The sequence below is a fragment of the Fukomys damarensis genome, unplaced genomic scaffold (assembly GCF_012274545.1).
Source record: "Fukomys damarensis isolate Sample0158 unplaced genomic scaffold, DMR_v1.0_HiC HiC_scaffold_1, whole genome shotgun sequence".
NCBI lineage: Eukaryota > Metazoa > Chordata > Mammalia > Rodentia > Bathyergidae > Fukomys > Fukomys damarensis.
The window spans coordinates 50,734,095-50,751,360 of record NW_022900913.1 but is presented as its reverse complement, the minus strand read 5'-3'; the positions used below and the strand labels follow the sequence as shown (position 1 = coordinate 50,751,360).

Here is a 17,266-nt window from a genome sequence, read left to right as displayed (position 1 = left end):
ACTTGTGTCGTGAATCTTGCCCCACACAGAAATACAGAGAACTACAAAAGGAAATAGATCGAAGCCTTATACTGTACTTGCATTCATGGACACTGTTTACTTCAGTAATAAAGAAATAGATTTATATTTCACTAGTTATGTGAAAAGCCCTGGAGTAATTGGTATTCTATTTCCCATTTTATTCTACTCATGTTTTAGTGCCTTTTATAGATTGCTAGCTTTTGTGTGAATGGCATTTAATCTGGTTCTCATAAGATTCACTTTTTTCTTGTGAGAGAAAAACAGACAGATACACACAGATACAGAGACAGAGAAAAAGTACATTCATGTTTCCTGGTGGAGTGGGGTAGCTAATGAAGACATTCTGAAGCGTCCAAGGTCAGCCCAAGCCTTGGTACGCTCAGGGCTGACACTCAGCCAGCATGTACTGATACAGCTGTGTCAGCTGTGTACATCTGCACTAATTCATTGGGATCTTATTTGACTGGCTGGTGCTTGCCCTGCCAGTTGTTAAATAGTTTTCACATATCCCTACTGTACCATTTGCTTGACTACCTGGCTGTGTGATAACACTGGGGAACCAATCTTTCAAGGGCTCAGATATGAGTGTAAGAAAAAGAGATAACCAAAGAAAAATCTATGGTGGATCTGAATATATCTGCAAGGATATATTAAATATACCAAGTCATATTGATAATCTTCCCCGAAGGTACTGTTTAAAAGCCTTTGGACCTGTTTGTCCTTCTGACAACTGGCAATTTCTATGTACCTCTGCTAGTCCTTTACAGCCCTTCAAAAGTTTGTCAAAGTCAGTCATCTGCCAGGTCAAAAATGATTGTGTTTTATGCCTCCTTTCCTCTCAAAAGATAAGGAAGGAAACAGGAAAGTCTGTAATAGAGATTGTGGCCCTGTCCATCTCCTTCCTCCAATGTGTTGTTCTCACAGCATTTCTGTTTGAAGATTTTCAAGGCCATTTGAACAATTTGTACAGGTTATGCCTTAACTGGGCTCAACTGTCAAAGCCCCTTCCCTGTGGCACATGTGATAAACCTGATGGGCAGTGTAGACAGGGATGGGGCACAGCCCACACTCCTCCCACATTCCTGTGATGTTGGATTGAGTCTGAGCTATACTTGCCCTTATGTGTAAGTCTGGGCAACAGCAGACCACGTCACTCTTCCATACAACGCTTGCTTTGAATCATTCACATATAAGACCCTTGAGTGTTTCTACCTGTTTTCTGTTTTATCCTGGGTCCCTTTCATCATGAGACTGATGGTGACAGGGCAGCTCACAAGAAGGTTATTGAACTGAAATCAAAGGAATCAACCTTTCTTCGTTTCTATAACTGGTAGGAGCCACATTTTTAGTCCAGTGATGAAACTTTCACTCTCTTTCATGACACAAGTATCCTTTCTCACTGTGCTCTCACGTCATATGCATCCCAGTGCCAGAGGGGATCAGCAGATCCTCCGCCTATACAGAGTACATTGTTTCATTCTGAAAGTTGAGTAATGGACTGAAACTTTCCTGAGACACAAGATATTAAATTGTCACAAATCTTTTATTTTTTTTAAATCCATGTGTAAGTGGACCAATGTGGCCTAAACCCATGTTATTCAAGGGCCAACTATACTTCTACACCAAGTGACTGGTCAACCTTCCTTCCTGAAGCTAGCTTCTTAACTTCTGAAGAATAGAAAGACAACAGAGGACGAAAAGCTTTCAGTGTGAGGACAACCCCTTCCTCTCTTGGAGAGAGAGAGCACGAATGAGACAGTGAGCCAATGTGGTAGCGAAGGAAGGCTCCGCTGGCTTACAGCAAGGAAGGCTGAATATCCCAACCTGAATGATGAAGGAGAACCAATGTGGAGATTGAAGGGCCTTCGCTTAAAGCCTAACTTAAAGTGGACCAAAGGCATATGGATAAGTTACAGGTAGGCACCAGTCTAGGAAAGTCTCATCCAAAAAATAGAATCTGGATGTGGCACAATGTCAGTTCTGCTAATCACTAGATATGTGCAACAATTTTTTATAAAACAGAGGTGCTATTTCCTGTTATATGGGTTTGCAATATTAGCACATGGCAATTATTTTTTCCAGTTCCTTAACCTTAAACTGAGCAACTGAATCTAGATAGTGAGGGTGATGCCTGATCAGTAGTCTGAAGGGAAAGGGAGCTCACCCAGGCAAGTTATATCAGCAGGTCACTTGCTGAGCCCTCAGAAAACTAACTCATTATTTTTTAGGCATATCGTATGGTTTTCACCAAAAATAAAATTTTACTACAAATGAAGCATTGCCACTAGCCACATTCCAAATTATATAAAATGATCACAATTTTGAAACATGATTTAAAATAAATGCAAAAAAGTATTATATGTAGTTATGACTATTTGTATTTTAAGTACATGGTGGAAAGATCCACCTTGGCATGGAGGGATTTTGGGGGGTGGTATCGGGGATCGAATTCAGGTCCTTGTCCTTGCAAGGCAAGCGGTGGAACCACTGAGCTAAATCCCTGGCCCAAGGGATATTCTTATCACTGACATTCTTTAAAATTGTCAATGCTGGTGATAATAAAAAGCAGACTGAGTTTTAGTCAGTTTTATTACTGATCTTAAAATTCTTTGCTTGTCCCTGGGCCAGGCCATCCCCCATCCGCTGGTATGCTGCAGCTATCCTGACTGCCTCAAATCCTTTTTAGAATTAGGCAGGTATAAATGAATGGGTGGAAATACACTTAAGAACTAAATATACCTCAAAAATATATTTAGGAACCTCAGAATACCATTGCCTATAGGAAACCATATTGAAACCATTCTAATAAATCTACAACTTTTATCAATCATTGCTGAATCTTTTTTCTTCTATTTTGCTGGGAAGGTGTAACTCTTATCTCAAACAAGATTGAACAGTGATCCTTCATGAGAACTTTGGCAGAGCTCTGTTGCAGCCTTTGCAATACAGCCTTCATCTGAACTTATTTCACACTGTGGCACATTGCCCCAGCCCTGCCCCAGGCAACTCAGGGAGTGTGGAATCCTGTGTGATAGCTTTTAACCAAAACGAAGATAATAAGAATTTTTGCAACTTCTTAAAGTGAATTCTTTATCAAGGATTGCAAACTCAGCAGAACACAGCAGGCAAATCACATAAATTAGTAAAGCCTTCAGGGAATGGTAGGACCTTGGCAAAATAGAGACCCAGTGAGGCTATGTGTACAAAAGTGTCCTTGCCTTGCCCTGGATCAAAAGGATGAGGCAAGGGTCTGGTATCCGGTTTTTTGTTTGATTGGTTGGTTGGATATTTTGTTTCATTGTAACTTTCTCTGCTTTTGCTTTGCAAATTAAATATTGTTTTATTTTGTTTTCATGTTGAAACAGGTAATTTTCATTTAATTCATTAGGAGAAAGGCAAGTTTGTGTCCTCAAAAAATTAACAGATATATTTAGAAACCTCAGAATACCCTTTCTTCTTATAAAAGAAATCTTCCATAAACCATTCTACGAAGGTTGTTCTAGTGTTTTCTTAATGATATTCAAAGAGAAGATACCATAATTTCCTTAACTGAACATTCTAATTAAAGGTATAATGAGGCTCTAAGATGTTGTTATTTACTCCATTTGTGCTTGCAGTTTTTAACTCCTCTTGGACTCAAAAGCTATTTGAGGAAGTGTTTTATAATTCCTATAATTGGTTGGGTTTTCTGTTTTATTAATTTTTAGGGTTTTTTTAATTATTTACTTTTAGATTATTTGAAGTAATTGAATTATAATTTCATGCATGCTGGAAAAGATTTATTTTTATTTTCATAAGCCTAATTTCATATACATACACATATACTGAACAATTGTTAATTCTACAATTTCAATGATATATATTCAAAGCAAACAGTATGAATGTTGTTTATATCTCTATTTCCAACAATAATTGTGTATTTTAAAGCAATGTTATTTGGTTTACAAAGGGTGATAACATGTTCTGATAATAATTTTTTATTTTATCAACATAAAATGTTTCACAATCTCATTTAATTTGTTGTAAAGTGTGTTTCTTAATCATATTTATATTACTGCTTGCTTATTCCACATCCTTTTTTTTTTCTGATACTAGGGATCAAACTCAGGACCTCTCACTTGCCACTGAGCTACATCCTGCACCCTTTATTCCACTTCTCGGTTATTATCTGCCCTTCCTTTGACACTTAAATATTTCCTTCACTTTGAGGTATACTATTTTCAACAGCATAAGATTGGATTCTGTTTTTTGACTTACTGTAAGAATCAATTTCTTTTAATAATATTTTTATTCCATATTCTATGCTTTCTCACTGCTAATTTAGTTTAGATTTACCTATAGGGGCTCTTTTTTAAAGTTCTATGTTTATTTGGTTGGTTTTTACTGATGTTATAGTCCTCACTTAGCCATACTTGGGATATGTTCCTAGAGCCCCATTAGATGCCTAAAACCCCAGATAGTATACTGTTTTTTCCTATACATATCTATGATCAACTCATCTTTTCATCTAAAGGAAGTACTTTATGGCCTCTCTTTGACATTTTGAATTGCCAGCATTGCTACTCTCATACTTTGGGACCATTATTAAGTAAAATGGGGGCTACTAGAACACAAGCACTTTGTTAAAGCAACAGTTGATCAAAGAACCAAGACACGTCTCCCAGACTACTGTCTCCTCTTCCATGAATGAAGCTTCTTCTATCCAGACTCAGAGTTTGTAAAGAGACAGTCTCTTGGGCTACTTAGTTTCATGTGGGTTTTCATCCAACAAACATTTGATTTACTGCAAAGGTGTATACTTCATGCATCCTTCTTGTTCCCTTGTAACAGTGGGGTACATGAGACTCCCAGCCTGCATTGCTGCCAAGATCTTCACGTCTCTGATCCTAACTTGGAGGTTTACTCATGGAGAGTACATCTTCCAAAATATATCGTACTGTATCACATGCGCAGAGACTCCATGTTCACATGTTCAGATGATTTTTGAGATTTTTTGTATCTGCCTAGATGCAGATAGATGTTAAGGGAGACACCTGGGAAAATAAATGTGCTTCTCCAGCCTCAAAAAGTGGTTCCCAAGAGGTTTAACTGATCATTTGCAAGTTACACAAAGCCTAAGTTCTCCTAGTGAGAGGACAGATGGTGGGGAGATATGCAATCTCTCTTGATATTTTTCTTTTTAGGCAATCTGCATTGGAAACAAACTTAAAGCTTGAGTAGATTTTTCCCACTGCAATTCCATCTGCCGTATAAGTATAGTCGGTCCCTCTTAGATTCTGTCATTGTACAATAGACTAAATGGTTATGCTCTCCCCACCCCATTCATTTGTTGAAATCTTTATGACCTAGGAACTTCGGGAACTGATTAGGTTATGTAATTAGTACTCTGACAAAAATGGCCCAAGAGAAGCCCTTACACCTTCCATCATGTGCCAATCCCATGAAAAACGGCCCTCTGAAAACCACTCCTACTCAGACCCTCTATCTCCCCACATTTTGATCTCGATTTCTCTCAGTACCAGAAATACGAGAAATAAATTTCTCTTGTTCTAAAGTATCTGAGTACACAACTAGCAGAACTGAGAGCAGATGATGTGAGAAGATACTTGAACACTTGGACTCACAGCAGGACTATCACAACAGCCCAGAGAAGGAAGCAACCCAACCCAAATGTCCATTCCAAAAACTCTGATGGATAAACAAATCTTGGTCCACACATCCAATGGGCTACAGAATTTTAAGCAGGAAGGAAATTCTGACATATGCAACAATGTAGATGAACCAGGCTGTGGTAGGGCAGCCTGAATGGACTAAAACAAATTGTCTACTTTGGGATGATGATATAAATGTTCACACTGTTCTGTTTTAATAAGATGTTCACACTGTTTAATAAAATGTTCACACTGTTCTGTTTTAATAAACACCAGTGAGAAACACTCTTCAACTGTTTATTTATAGGCCTTATCTCCAACTACCGTTCCTGAAAGGCTATAGGGCTGTCCCCTTCCATCAAGATCCAAGTCTTGGGCCAGGGATTTAACAGTGTTCAATGGTGCTACTGCCTGCCTTGCAAGTACAAGGTCCCGAGTTCAATCCCCAGTACAAAAAGAAAAAGCTTTACACTTACACACACACACACACACACACACACACACACACAAAACCATTGCTTCCAAAAGGTTTAAGATTCATTTTCATCCAATTTTGAATTCAAAAATGCAAAAACAAATGTCTTTAAAAATTAATCAAAGAAGCTTCTGCCAAATAAATTCTCAAGAAGTCAAAGAAACTTCTTCCATGAGGTGGTTAGATTTATTCAGATGTTACAGTGGCCCCTCATATATTGGGACATTCACAGGGCAATTTAATTGGAACTCTTCAATCTACAGCCAAAGGAATATACCTGCTAGGCCTACCTGGTGTGTACTATCCTTCTGCCTCCATCTAGGAAAGAGATCCTGAAGGATGTCCCTTCCCAAAGCCACAAAGTAGTCTCCTTTTTCTAGTGCTGGGGATCAAACCCAGGGCCTCACACATAGTAGGCAAGCTCTTTACCAACTGAGCTACATTCCTAGTTCTAAATGATGGTCTTGATATACAAAAAAATTCATCCCTACTTCCTCCTTGAGAGTAGTAGGCTGACACCAAATGCTGTGTGCTCCAAAACATTATGCAACATAGTTGCTGCCACAACCAGAGGTCTAGTAAGAAAGGTGAAAGAGATGAATATTTTTGCTGCCAAGATCTTAATCTTGCCAAAAATCACTATTTGCCCTGGGCCAAGGATTTAGCTCAGTGGTTCTGCCCGCCTGCCTTGCAAGTGCAAAGTCCCAAAATTGATCCCTGGTACAAAAAAAAGAAAATCACTCTTTGCCCCAGAAAGCCCAGAGAGCGATGACAAATCAAGCAGTGGATTGGGGTACGCCAGCAATTTCATCTGACCTGCTGATTGCCAAGAGAAGGGGCAAATCTAAGGAGCCTGTCAGAGTTGGGACATCACTCATAGGAGTTCAAAAAACCTCAAGACTTACTTGGGTTTAGCAGGAATCCAAAGCAAGAAAAATCCAGATTGAGCCACAAAGAAAACCTAAGCTTAATGTCTCCCCTAGAACCCACTTAAGCATCTTAGGAGTCCTCTCAAGGAGGTATGGGCAGTGACCAGCCTCAGGAACAGAATCCTCCTGCTTTTCTCTCAGCCCCTCAGCTCCTGCCTCCCTCTCAAGTAGCAAGCACTAGAACGGTGCATCCCAGAGCTTCAAACCACTTCTGTAGACTTGATCAATCTTTGCTTCCTTTCTTCCTTCTTTCCCATTGCTTGAACAAAATGCCCAACACCTACAACTTAAAAGAGAGGTTAAATTTGGCTCATGACTTTGGGGAATTCAGTCCATGGCCAGCTGGCTTCCAGACAGAAATAGCACAACAGAAAGGGTTCACCAAAGATATCCACTCACTTCATGGCAGACAGGAAGCAGAGAGAAAAGGGTGAAGCTGGGGACAAGAACCCTTCCAGTTCACAACCCAGGGAACTTCTCACCCCCTACTAGCACATTCAGTTATGAACTAATTAAGGGATTAATCCACTGGTGAGCATGGTACATAGTGATCCAATCACCTTTCCAAAGCACCACATTTGAACACATGAGACTTTGCAGAGACGTTTTAGATATTAACCACAACACTTTCCTTTATTGCATTTTTGTTAGTTTTGAAAAAAAAATGTCAAACTACTTGGCTAACTGAGCACTCTGAGTTGGGTCAGATGTTTAAATACTGCTAATAAAACAGAATTCAAAGAATTACAGCCTCCAGATGACAGGTATGATTAAACTACTTGGCCATATTTCATGTCTATCCTATTAGATCATGAGAAAATAAAAGGAAAAAAAGATTAAGCCATCATCTTTATCATGGCTGGACAAAAGCCCCTCCCTGCACAATGAGAGCAGAGCCTTGGCTTGGAGATTTATAATCCACTCACGGTTGTAACCAATCAATGAGCTGGTCATGATCAGAGCATTTGAGGAGCCATTCATATTCGTGGCTGAAAAGAAGACAATTTACATTAATGTGAACAATGAGGCCAGACATCCCCACTACCTGATGAAACTACTAAAAGGAATAATGGAGACCAGAACAAAGGATCCTTCCTGGTCACACAGCCGGACTAAGGACTCATAACACTCACAGTATAAGAAGCCCATGCAGCGTATTATGGAAAATACCAGCTCCTAGCTTTCTTTAGGTCAGTGGATTGATAAAACTTGGCACTTACGTTCTTGGCTTTATGAAAAAGTATTCCATGGTGTGTGGATTTCATAGTTGTGTCCAGCATCCTCAAGGCTTGACAGCCAGTCACTGGGGGTATTGTGATTGGTTTGGTTTTTAATTTCTATTTTTATTAGTACATATTTGCAGTACATAATGATTACACTCAACCTGTATGCAAGGTATTGCAACTGTTAATGCATCATTCTTCCTTGCATCCTGATACACTTTCTCAACTGGAAAAAGTAGCAGAACTGATCCTGTGGGAATCTCAAGAAATCCCAGGTATTCCCAAGAGAATACTCTATGAGTTAGGGAGGAGAAAAGACTTACTAATTTGGAAGTTTTCACTAACCACCCACCCATCTCAACATACATTCTCTCATCCTCCCTCTCTCTCTCTCTCCATCTTTCCTCCCTCCTGTACCATTTGTGTTCAGGAATATAATCTCAGATATATTCAAAGAGGGTAAAATTTTATATAAAAGGAAGTATACCACTTCAGAATTTAGAAATCATTTTGATTTGTTTGGATTAATATGTTTTAATCAATCTGATCTTATCAGTGACTTTTTTCTAATTCTTGAGAATATGAATTTAAGAAGACACAGCAGGCTGCTACAGAAGATTCACAAGGGAGGCCACTGGGGATGGGAGCTTCCTGGTGCCAGATGGCCTGTGGCCAAGGCCAAGCCTGAGGATGGGCGACTGCAGCCACCTTCCCAGTGATTGGAGTCCCACTTCATGGTTGGGGAGGAGGGCGAGAGAAGAAGTGGGGGCACTCTGTGCTTTCTGGCCCCAGCCCTGGAGGAAGAGACCCAAGGAACTGAGACCCCTGCAGCTGCAGAACTAAAGTTTCAGAAGAAATTTGAAGAAATTAAGAAGGCTAATCAAGCTGCAGCCAGAAAACTTGTTGAAGAAAATTTTAGTTCGTCATCTGAAGAGGAAACAGATGAAGACTTTGAAGGGAAACAGTGAAAAAAATATGTCCTCTAATACATTTATAATATACAATACTCAGATGGAGATGTACGTAAATTAAAGTGAACAAAACACAGTATGTAAATGAAGCTTTTCAAGCAGGGGCTATGACATGCTTAATTTGTATTGCTTCAGTGAAGTAAAACCAAGTAGTTTGGAGCTGTATGGGATGTCTCTGTATCTTTCACATTCCCTGTATCCAGAAGTGGGCTAAAGATAGCCAGTTTCTTCTGTCTTCTCTGACAGATGATGATTTGGGAATGAGAAATTATCCTTGGCCTTGTCCAAAGTGCAGGTTTGAATACAAACAATCAGAAACATTCAGTAGGTACTATTGCTACTGTGGAAAACTACAAGATCCACCCTTTAGATCCATAGCTTGTGCCTCACTCATGTAGTCAAATATGTGAGAGGGAATTTAAACCACCTTGTGGTCATAAGTGTTCACTCCTCTGTCATCCAGATCCTTGCCCACCTTGTCCAAAAATGGTTACAACTACCTGTTACTGTAAGAAAGCAAAACCTGGAGAGTGCACAGAACCCGGGGAGCAGTGGTGTGGTCCAAACCAGCTCAGCGGCAAGCAGATCCCAACCAGGGATTCACCCCAGCCCAAGAGGCTCAGGCAAGCCCACCCAGCTTAGGACTGCCCAGAAAAGAGCTGCAGATGTCCACTCCATAGCAACAGTGAGTGTGTACAGATTCTGGAGAGCAGCACTGTGGTCCAGACCAGCATGGCTGCAGACAGATTCCAGCCAGGGATCCACCCCAGCCCCAGAGGCTGGGGCAAACCCACCCAGCCAAGGCTCATCCAGGAAAGAGCTGCACAGGTGCACAAGCTTCAGTCAGAGACCTCCCCAATAGCATTGGTAGTTTGAACCCAGGAATTGATGTCCTAATGAGCAGCAGAGAAAAGGCATCTTGGAGGTTTGGTAAGAATTGAAGACCACTGGGTGAGCAAAAAATTGTCCCAATAAAGGCACAGCAGGCTTCATCTGTTGAAATGAGAAGACAGAGAAACAAGTCCCAAAACCAGCCTTCCAGATCACCTAAGACAACCCCAAAGGGAAATGAGATTGAACAATCTGATACTCAACTACCTGGACTCCCTGAACTGGCAACAAAAGAGGATCTGGAAAAAGTGAAGTCACAAATAATTTCTCAGACAACAGAAGAATTGTTCCCATAGTACAAGACATGATTAATAAATCTAGAGCAGATATAAATTTTAAAAAAATAAAGGAGCTAAGAAACATGATGGAATCCCAACACAGGAAACAAATGGAATCCATAAAACAGATGCAAACACCTGAACTGGCAACAAAAGAGGATCTGGAAAAAGTGAAGTCACAAATAATTTCTCAGACAACAGAAGAATTGTTCCCATAGTACAAGACATGATTAATAAATCTAGAGCAGATATAAATTTTAAAAAAATAAAGGAGCTAAGAAACATGATGGAATCCCAACACAGGAAACAAATGGAATCCATAAAACAGATGCAAACAAGATTTCCAGGAGATTAAAAACTCCATTGAAAGTTTACACAGCAGAATGAGCCAATGCAAGGACAGAATTTCAGATATAGAAGACAGAATAAGGGAAAAGAAAAATGTGAGAATAGAACAAAGACTTGTCATGTAGAGGTACAAGATCCCAACAATGAATGTAACTGTACTGTATCCCTAAAATGTACCAATAAACTCAATTTAAAAAAAAAGAATTGCAATTAGTGACCAGGAAAAGGAAAAATCTCTTAAAAATAGTAAGGGACCATGAGAGACCAATCTGCCAGTTGCTAGATGAGTCAAAGAAAAATAACATAAGACTGATTGGAGTCAATGAAGAAACAGAAAAGAGTGCAGATGACATTTTTTAAAAGGCAGAAAACTTCCCAAATAGGGGGAAAGAACCTGACATAGAGATAAGTGAGGCTTATAGGACTCCAACTAGCCATGATCAAAAAAAAAAAAATCTACACGTAGGTATATAATAGTTAAGATTCCAGAAATCCAATAGAAATACAAAATTCTACAAGCAGTTAGAGAAAAGAAACAAATCATATAAAAAGGAAAGCCCATCAGAATTACAGCAGACTTCTCAACACCAACCCACAAGGCAGGAAGAGTATGGGATGACATATTTCAAGCCCTAAAGGAAAAAAAAAAAACCTTCCAATCCAGATTGATGTACCCTGCAAAACTATCTTTCAAAATTGATGGAGAAATAAGAGACTTTTATGACAAAGAACACCTGAGGAACTTCATGAATACCAAACAAGCACTCAAAAAGCAAGATCCAACAATATACTGCACACAAGAAACACACCTAATTAAAAAAGAAACTCACAGACTGAAAGTTAAAGTATGGAAAACAATACTGCCACAGGAACCAAAAAAAAAAAAGCAGAAGTAGCTATCCTCTTTGCAGATCAAGTGGATTTCAAACAAACACTGATTAAGAGAGACGAAGAAGGATGCTACCTCCTTGTAAAGGGGACAATCTAACAGGAAGAGATGACAATCATAAATATATATGCACCAAACACAAGTGCACCCAACTACATAAAACAAATACTAACAGACATGAAAAATCATATCAACACTAATACAATAGTAGTAGGAGACCTCAATACTCCACTGTCACAAGCAGATAGATCAACCAGACAAAAAATAAACAATGACATAGTAAAACTCACTCAAACTCTTGAACAAATGAACTTAACAGATGTTTATAGAGTGTTCCACCCCACGAAATCAGAATACATATTCTTTTCAGTTGCACATGGATCATTCTCCAAAATATACCACACACTCACTCATATAGTATGTCTAAGTAAGTGCAAAGGAACTGATGTTACTCCCTGTATATTATCAGACCATAGTATGATGAAATTGGAGATCAACAGCAAAAGAAACCACAAGAATATCATAAACACATGGACATTGAACAACACACTTCTGAATAACCAATAGGTCACAGAGGAAAGAAGAAATCAGACAGTTCCTACACAATGACAATGACAATACAACATATCAGAATCTATGGGACACAATGAAAGCAGCCTTATGAGGGAAATTCATAGCAGTAAATACTCGTATTAGGAAAACAGAATGAGCTCAATTACACAGCCTAATGCTGAATCTCAAGCTTCTAGAAAAAGAAGAGCAGGTCAAACACAAAGCTCATACAAGGGAGGAAATTATAAAGATCAGGGCAGAAATTAGTGCAATGGAGAATAAGAGAACAATACAAAAAAATCAGTGAAGACAAAAGTTGGTTCTTTGAAAGGATAAATAAAACTGACAAATCCTTTGCCAACCTTACCAAAAAAGGAAAGAAAAGGCCCAAAGCCATGCAATTAGGAATGAAAAGGGTGAAACTACAACAGACCCAGCAGAAATCCCAGAGGATCATCAATATGTACTTCAAGAACCTATACTCCAATAAGATGGAAAATACAGAAGAAATGGACAGATTCCTAGATTGTGTGAATTACCAAAGATGACCTAACAATTCTAAACAATCCAATAATCAATGAAATTGAAAACATAATCAAAAACTTACCAACTAAGAAAAGTCTGGTTCCTGATGGCTACACTGCTGAATTCTACAAGACATTTGCAGAGGAACTAATGCCACTTCTGTTTAAAACTCTTCAGTGAAATTGAAAGAGAAACAATACTCCCGAATTCATTACTGGAAGCAAGCATCTCCTTGATCCCCAAAGTAGAGAAAGACCCAGCTGAAAAAGAGAACTACAAGTCAATCTCACTAATGAACACAGATGAAAAAATCTTTAATAAGATACTCACAAACAGAATGTAGGAGATCATTAAGAAGATCATATACCCTGACCAAGTGGGATTAATCCTGGGGATGCAGGGATGGTTCAACTTATGCAGATCAATAAATGTAATACACTATATTAATAGAGCCAAGGACAAAAGCCATATGGTCATCTCAATACATGCAGAAAAAGCATTTGACAAAATCCAATGCATATTTATGATAAAAACCCTCCAAAAAATTGGAATAGATGGTCTCTACCTCAATCTGATAAAAGTCATCTATGAAAAACCAACAGACAATATCATACTAAATGGTCAAAAACTGAACTTCTTCACATTGAAATCAGGACCAAGACAGTGATGTCCACTATCACCACTCCTGTTCAATATAAATTTGGAAACATTAGCCACAGCAATTAGACAAGATAAAGAAATAAAAGGAAGAAAGTTTGGAAATGAAATTGCCATTGTTTGCAGATGACATGATACTCTACTATAGAACCCCAAGAACTCCACCAATAGTCTTCTAGACTTAATAACCAAATTCAGCAAAGTAGCTGGATACAATGTCAACAAAAAAAATCAATCACTTTCCTGTATACAAAAAAACAGAATCACAGAGAGAGAAGTGAGACAATCCCTTTTAAAATAGCATCCAAAAAAATAAATACCTAGGAATCAACCTAATGAAAGAAATCATTGACCTCTACTCTGAAAACTATAACACTCTAAAAAAAAGAGATTGAAGGGGCCATCAGAATATGGCAAGATATCCCTTGCTTATGGATAGGAAGAATCAATATAGTGAAAATGGCCATACTTCCAAAACTGCTATATAGATTCAATGCAATCCCAATTGAAATCACAGTAGCATACTTCACAGACACTTGAGAAAACAATCCAAAAATTTATTTGGAACAAGAAGAGACCTACAAGAGCAAAAGCAATTCTAGGCAATAAAGACAAGGTAAGGGGTATGACAGTCCATGACTTGAAACTATACTACAAAGCCACTGTGATAAAAACATGGTACTGGCAAAGAAACAGGCCTGGGGAGCAGTGGAACAGATTAGAAGATGCAGAAACAACTGTAAACACACTCAGCCACCTCATCTTCAACAAAGGAGCCAACCACCCTCACTAGAGGAAAGATAGCCTCTTTAATAAATGGTGCTGGGAAAACTGGGTTTCAACTTCCCGAAGATTAAAACTAGACCTGTATCTCTCACCAGGTACTAAACTAAAATCAAAGTGGATTAAAGATCTAAATATTAAAACAGAAACACTAAACTGGCTGGAAGAGAGGTTAAGTAGAACTCTTGAAGACATTGGTGTAGGAAAAGATTTTATGAACAAAACTTCAGTTATGGTGAACTAGTACAAACAATCAACAAGTGAGATTTCTTCTTATTGAAAAGCTTCTGCACAGCAAGAGAAACAACCAATAGTGTGAAGAATCAACCCATAATGTGGGAAAAACTTTTCACCAGCTCTTCCTCAGACAAAGGTCTACTATCTAGAATATATAAAGAACTTTAAAAAATCAGACCTCCCAAAATTAAAGACCCAATCCAAAAATGGGCATCTGAAATGAACAGACATTTCTCAAAGAAGTAGAAAGAGAAGGGAGGGAAAGTAGCAAATAAACACATGAAAAAATGTTCAACATCACTGGTCATTCGAGGATGCAGATGAAAACAAAACTGAGATTCCACCTCACCACAGAAAGGATGGCTGCTCTCATGAAATAACCAGTAACAAATGCTGGCAGGGCTGTGGGGAAAGAGGAACCCTGCTCCGCTATTGGTGGGAGTGTAGACTGGTGCAACCACTATGGAAATCAGTATGAAGATACCTCAAAGAACTAGGATTAGAAGTCTCAATTGACCCTGCTATCCCCCTGCCTGGTATTTTTCCCAAAAGAATTAAAAGAATCACACCACAGTGATATATGCACCCATGTTCATAGCAGCACAATTTGTGATAGCTAAATTTTGGAAGCAGCCCAATTGCCCATCAACTGGAGACTGGATAAAGAAAATGTGTTTTTTCTATAAAATGCAGTACTACTCAGCCATAAAGAATGAGAAACTAGAGACATTTATAGCTAAATGGATGCACACTGAGGCAATATGCTTAAATGAAACAAATAGGACATGTGTAAATACTGAACAGTTTCTCTAGTGTGAGAAAGTGAAAGTGTAAACAAGAACTAAAAGGAATAATAGGTAATTTGAAATAGGAAGAAAAGGTGCAAAGTGGAATGGGAAATGGGAGGGATAGGGAAAAAGAAAAATGGGAATGGAATTAACATGAGAAAAAGAAAAAATGGAAACAAAGTCTTTGTAGATAGGGAGGGGTGGAACAGTTGAAGGGAGGGCAGGGGAATGGGGAAAAAATAAGAACCAAGATGGATTATGTAAAGGCGAAAATTTGCAGTGATGAATGTCACTACATTGTATACCTTAAATGTACCAATAAAATTAATTAAAAAAATAAAATAAAAAAGAAAAGCAAAACCCATCCTTCATAGATGCAGTGCCAAGGAATGGTTATATCAGCAGCCACATGGGTGAAAGGTGCTCCATAGGCAACATAAGGGTGAAAATCCTTATTGTGCAGGAAGTTGTCAACCCTGTGCAAGGGTTAGTAGACAAAAATATATCTGTGGCAAAAGAAGTAGCTGAAAGAAGTTGTGCAAGTCCAGTGTAGCACCGTGACCAAGTACATAGAAAAACATTGCCATGTGATAGTCTCATTGGTGAGCAAGTTTGCCACATTGGTGCCTATGTACTCGATCTAGGAAAGGGTTTTCTGTCCATGTCAGAAATCAAAGTTTTCTTTGCCTTGTACAGAAGATGTACCAACTTGTGGAGATAGTTGTGACTAAGTACTGGAATGTGGAATCCGTAGATGCTCACAGCACTGTCACTATGGTCCTTGTGAAACATGTAGACAACAGGTGGAAAAACACTGTCACTGTGGAAAGCATACAAAACAAATGTTATGTCATAAACCTTATCTGTGTGAAATTATGTGTGTTGAAAGCATCAGAGCAGGAGAAAGTGCTGCCCTGGGAACTGTCCATCTTGTGATTAAAACTGTGGACGGACTTTTGGATGCAGAAACCATAACTGTCTGTCTGTCTACCACAGAGGCAGTTGCTGTCCATGCTCAGAAATTGTAGATGTGAACTGTAGCTGTGGTAAGGCAAAGGTGACAGCCCTGTGGCCAAGAATGAACCACAAAACCACCCAAATGCAAAGAACTATCCAGTTGACCACTAACATGTCATCATACAAGTCAAGAAAAACATTGCTGTCTCTTTGGTCCTTGTCCAACATGTCATCAACCTTGCCAAAAAGTTTTGGAGAAGTGTGTCACTTGTGTCCAGCTTCATGTCATGATCAAGCATTAATAAAGCAGACTGGCTGGCATCAGCCTACAGGCCCTTGGGAGCAACCTTCTGGACCAACATTTATTGAGACTGTTACCTTGTCCTCCATGTCAAGTTTTTATTCCTGTGGAATGTCTTGGGAAGATAAGAAAAGAAAAAAATGGAATAAAGTCTTTGTAAATAGGGAGGGGAGGAGGGGATGAATGGAGGGCAAGGGAATGGGGAAAAAATAAGAACCAAGACCTGTCATGTCAAGGTACAAGATCCCAATGATGAATGTAACTGTACTGTATACCTAAAATGTATCAATAAACCTAATGAAAAAAAAAGAAGACATAGCAGCTGTATATAATGTAAAATTGGAAATTAAGCCTGGTCTCATGGTGCAGCAGAACAAGCCTTGTATTAGAAGCCAAAAGTCCCAGTTTCTGACCCTGGTTCTGCCACTAGTTATATAATCCTGAATGAGTGACTGTGATCCTTACTTAACTTTTGGGGTCAAGGACTCCTCTGAAAATTTGATGAAGTCTATAGACCTTCTTCCCACAGCAGGTCAAGAACCCCTAAATAAAACAATCTCCACAGCTTCTCCAGCTCTACTATGTCATAATTTTGTGATCCTGAAAGCAGAAAAGAATGTTGGAGGATTTATTTTAGGAGAGAGGGGAGGAGAAAGAAGAAGATAAGAAGAAAAGAAAATGGGGAAGAAAACAAAAAATTCTTTTCTACTAACATGAAAAACATTACATACCTAGTCTTTAGGGCTGGGGACATAGCTCAGTGGTAGAGAGGTTGCCTAACATGCATAAG

At 38.9% G+C, this 17,266-nt stretch overlaps 1 pseudogene; it reads left to right on the top strand.

Annotated features, from left to right (window-relative positions):
- The first annotated feature begins 8,939 nt into the window (after nt 1–8,939).
- LOC104871446 lies at nt 8,940–16,600 on the top strand (annotated as a pseudogene).
- The last annotated feature ends 666 nt before the right edge of the window (nt 16,601–17,266 follow it).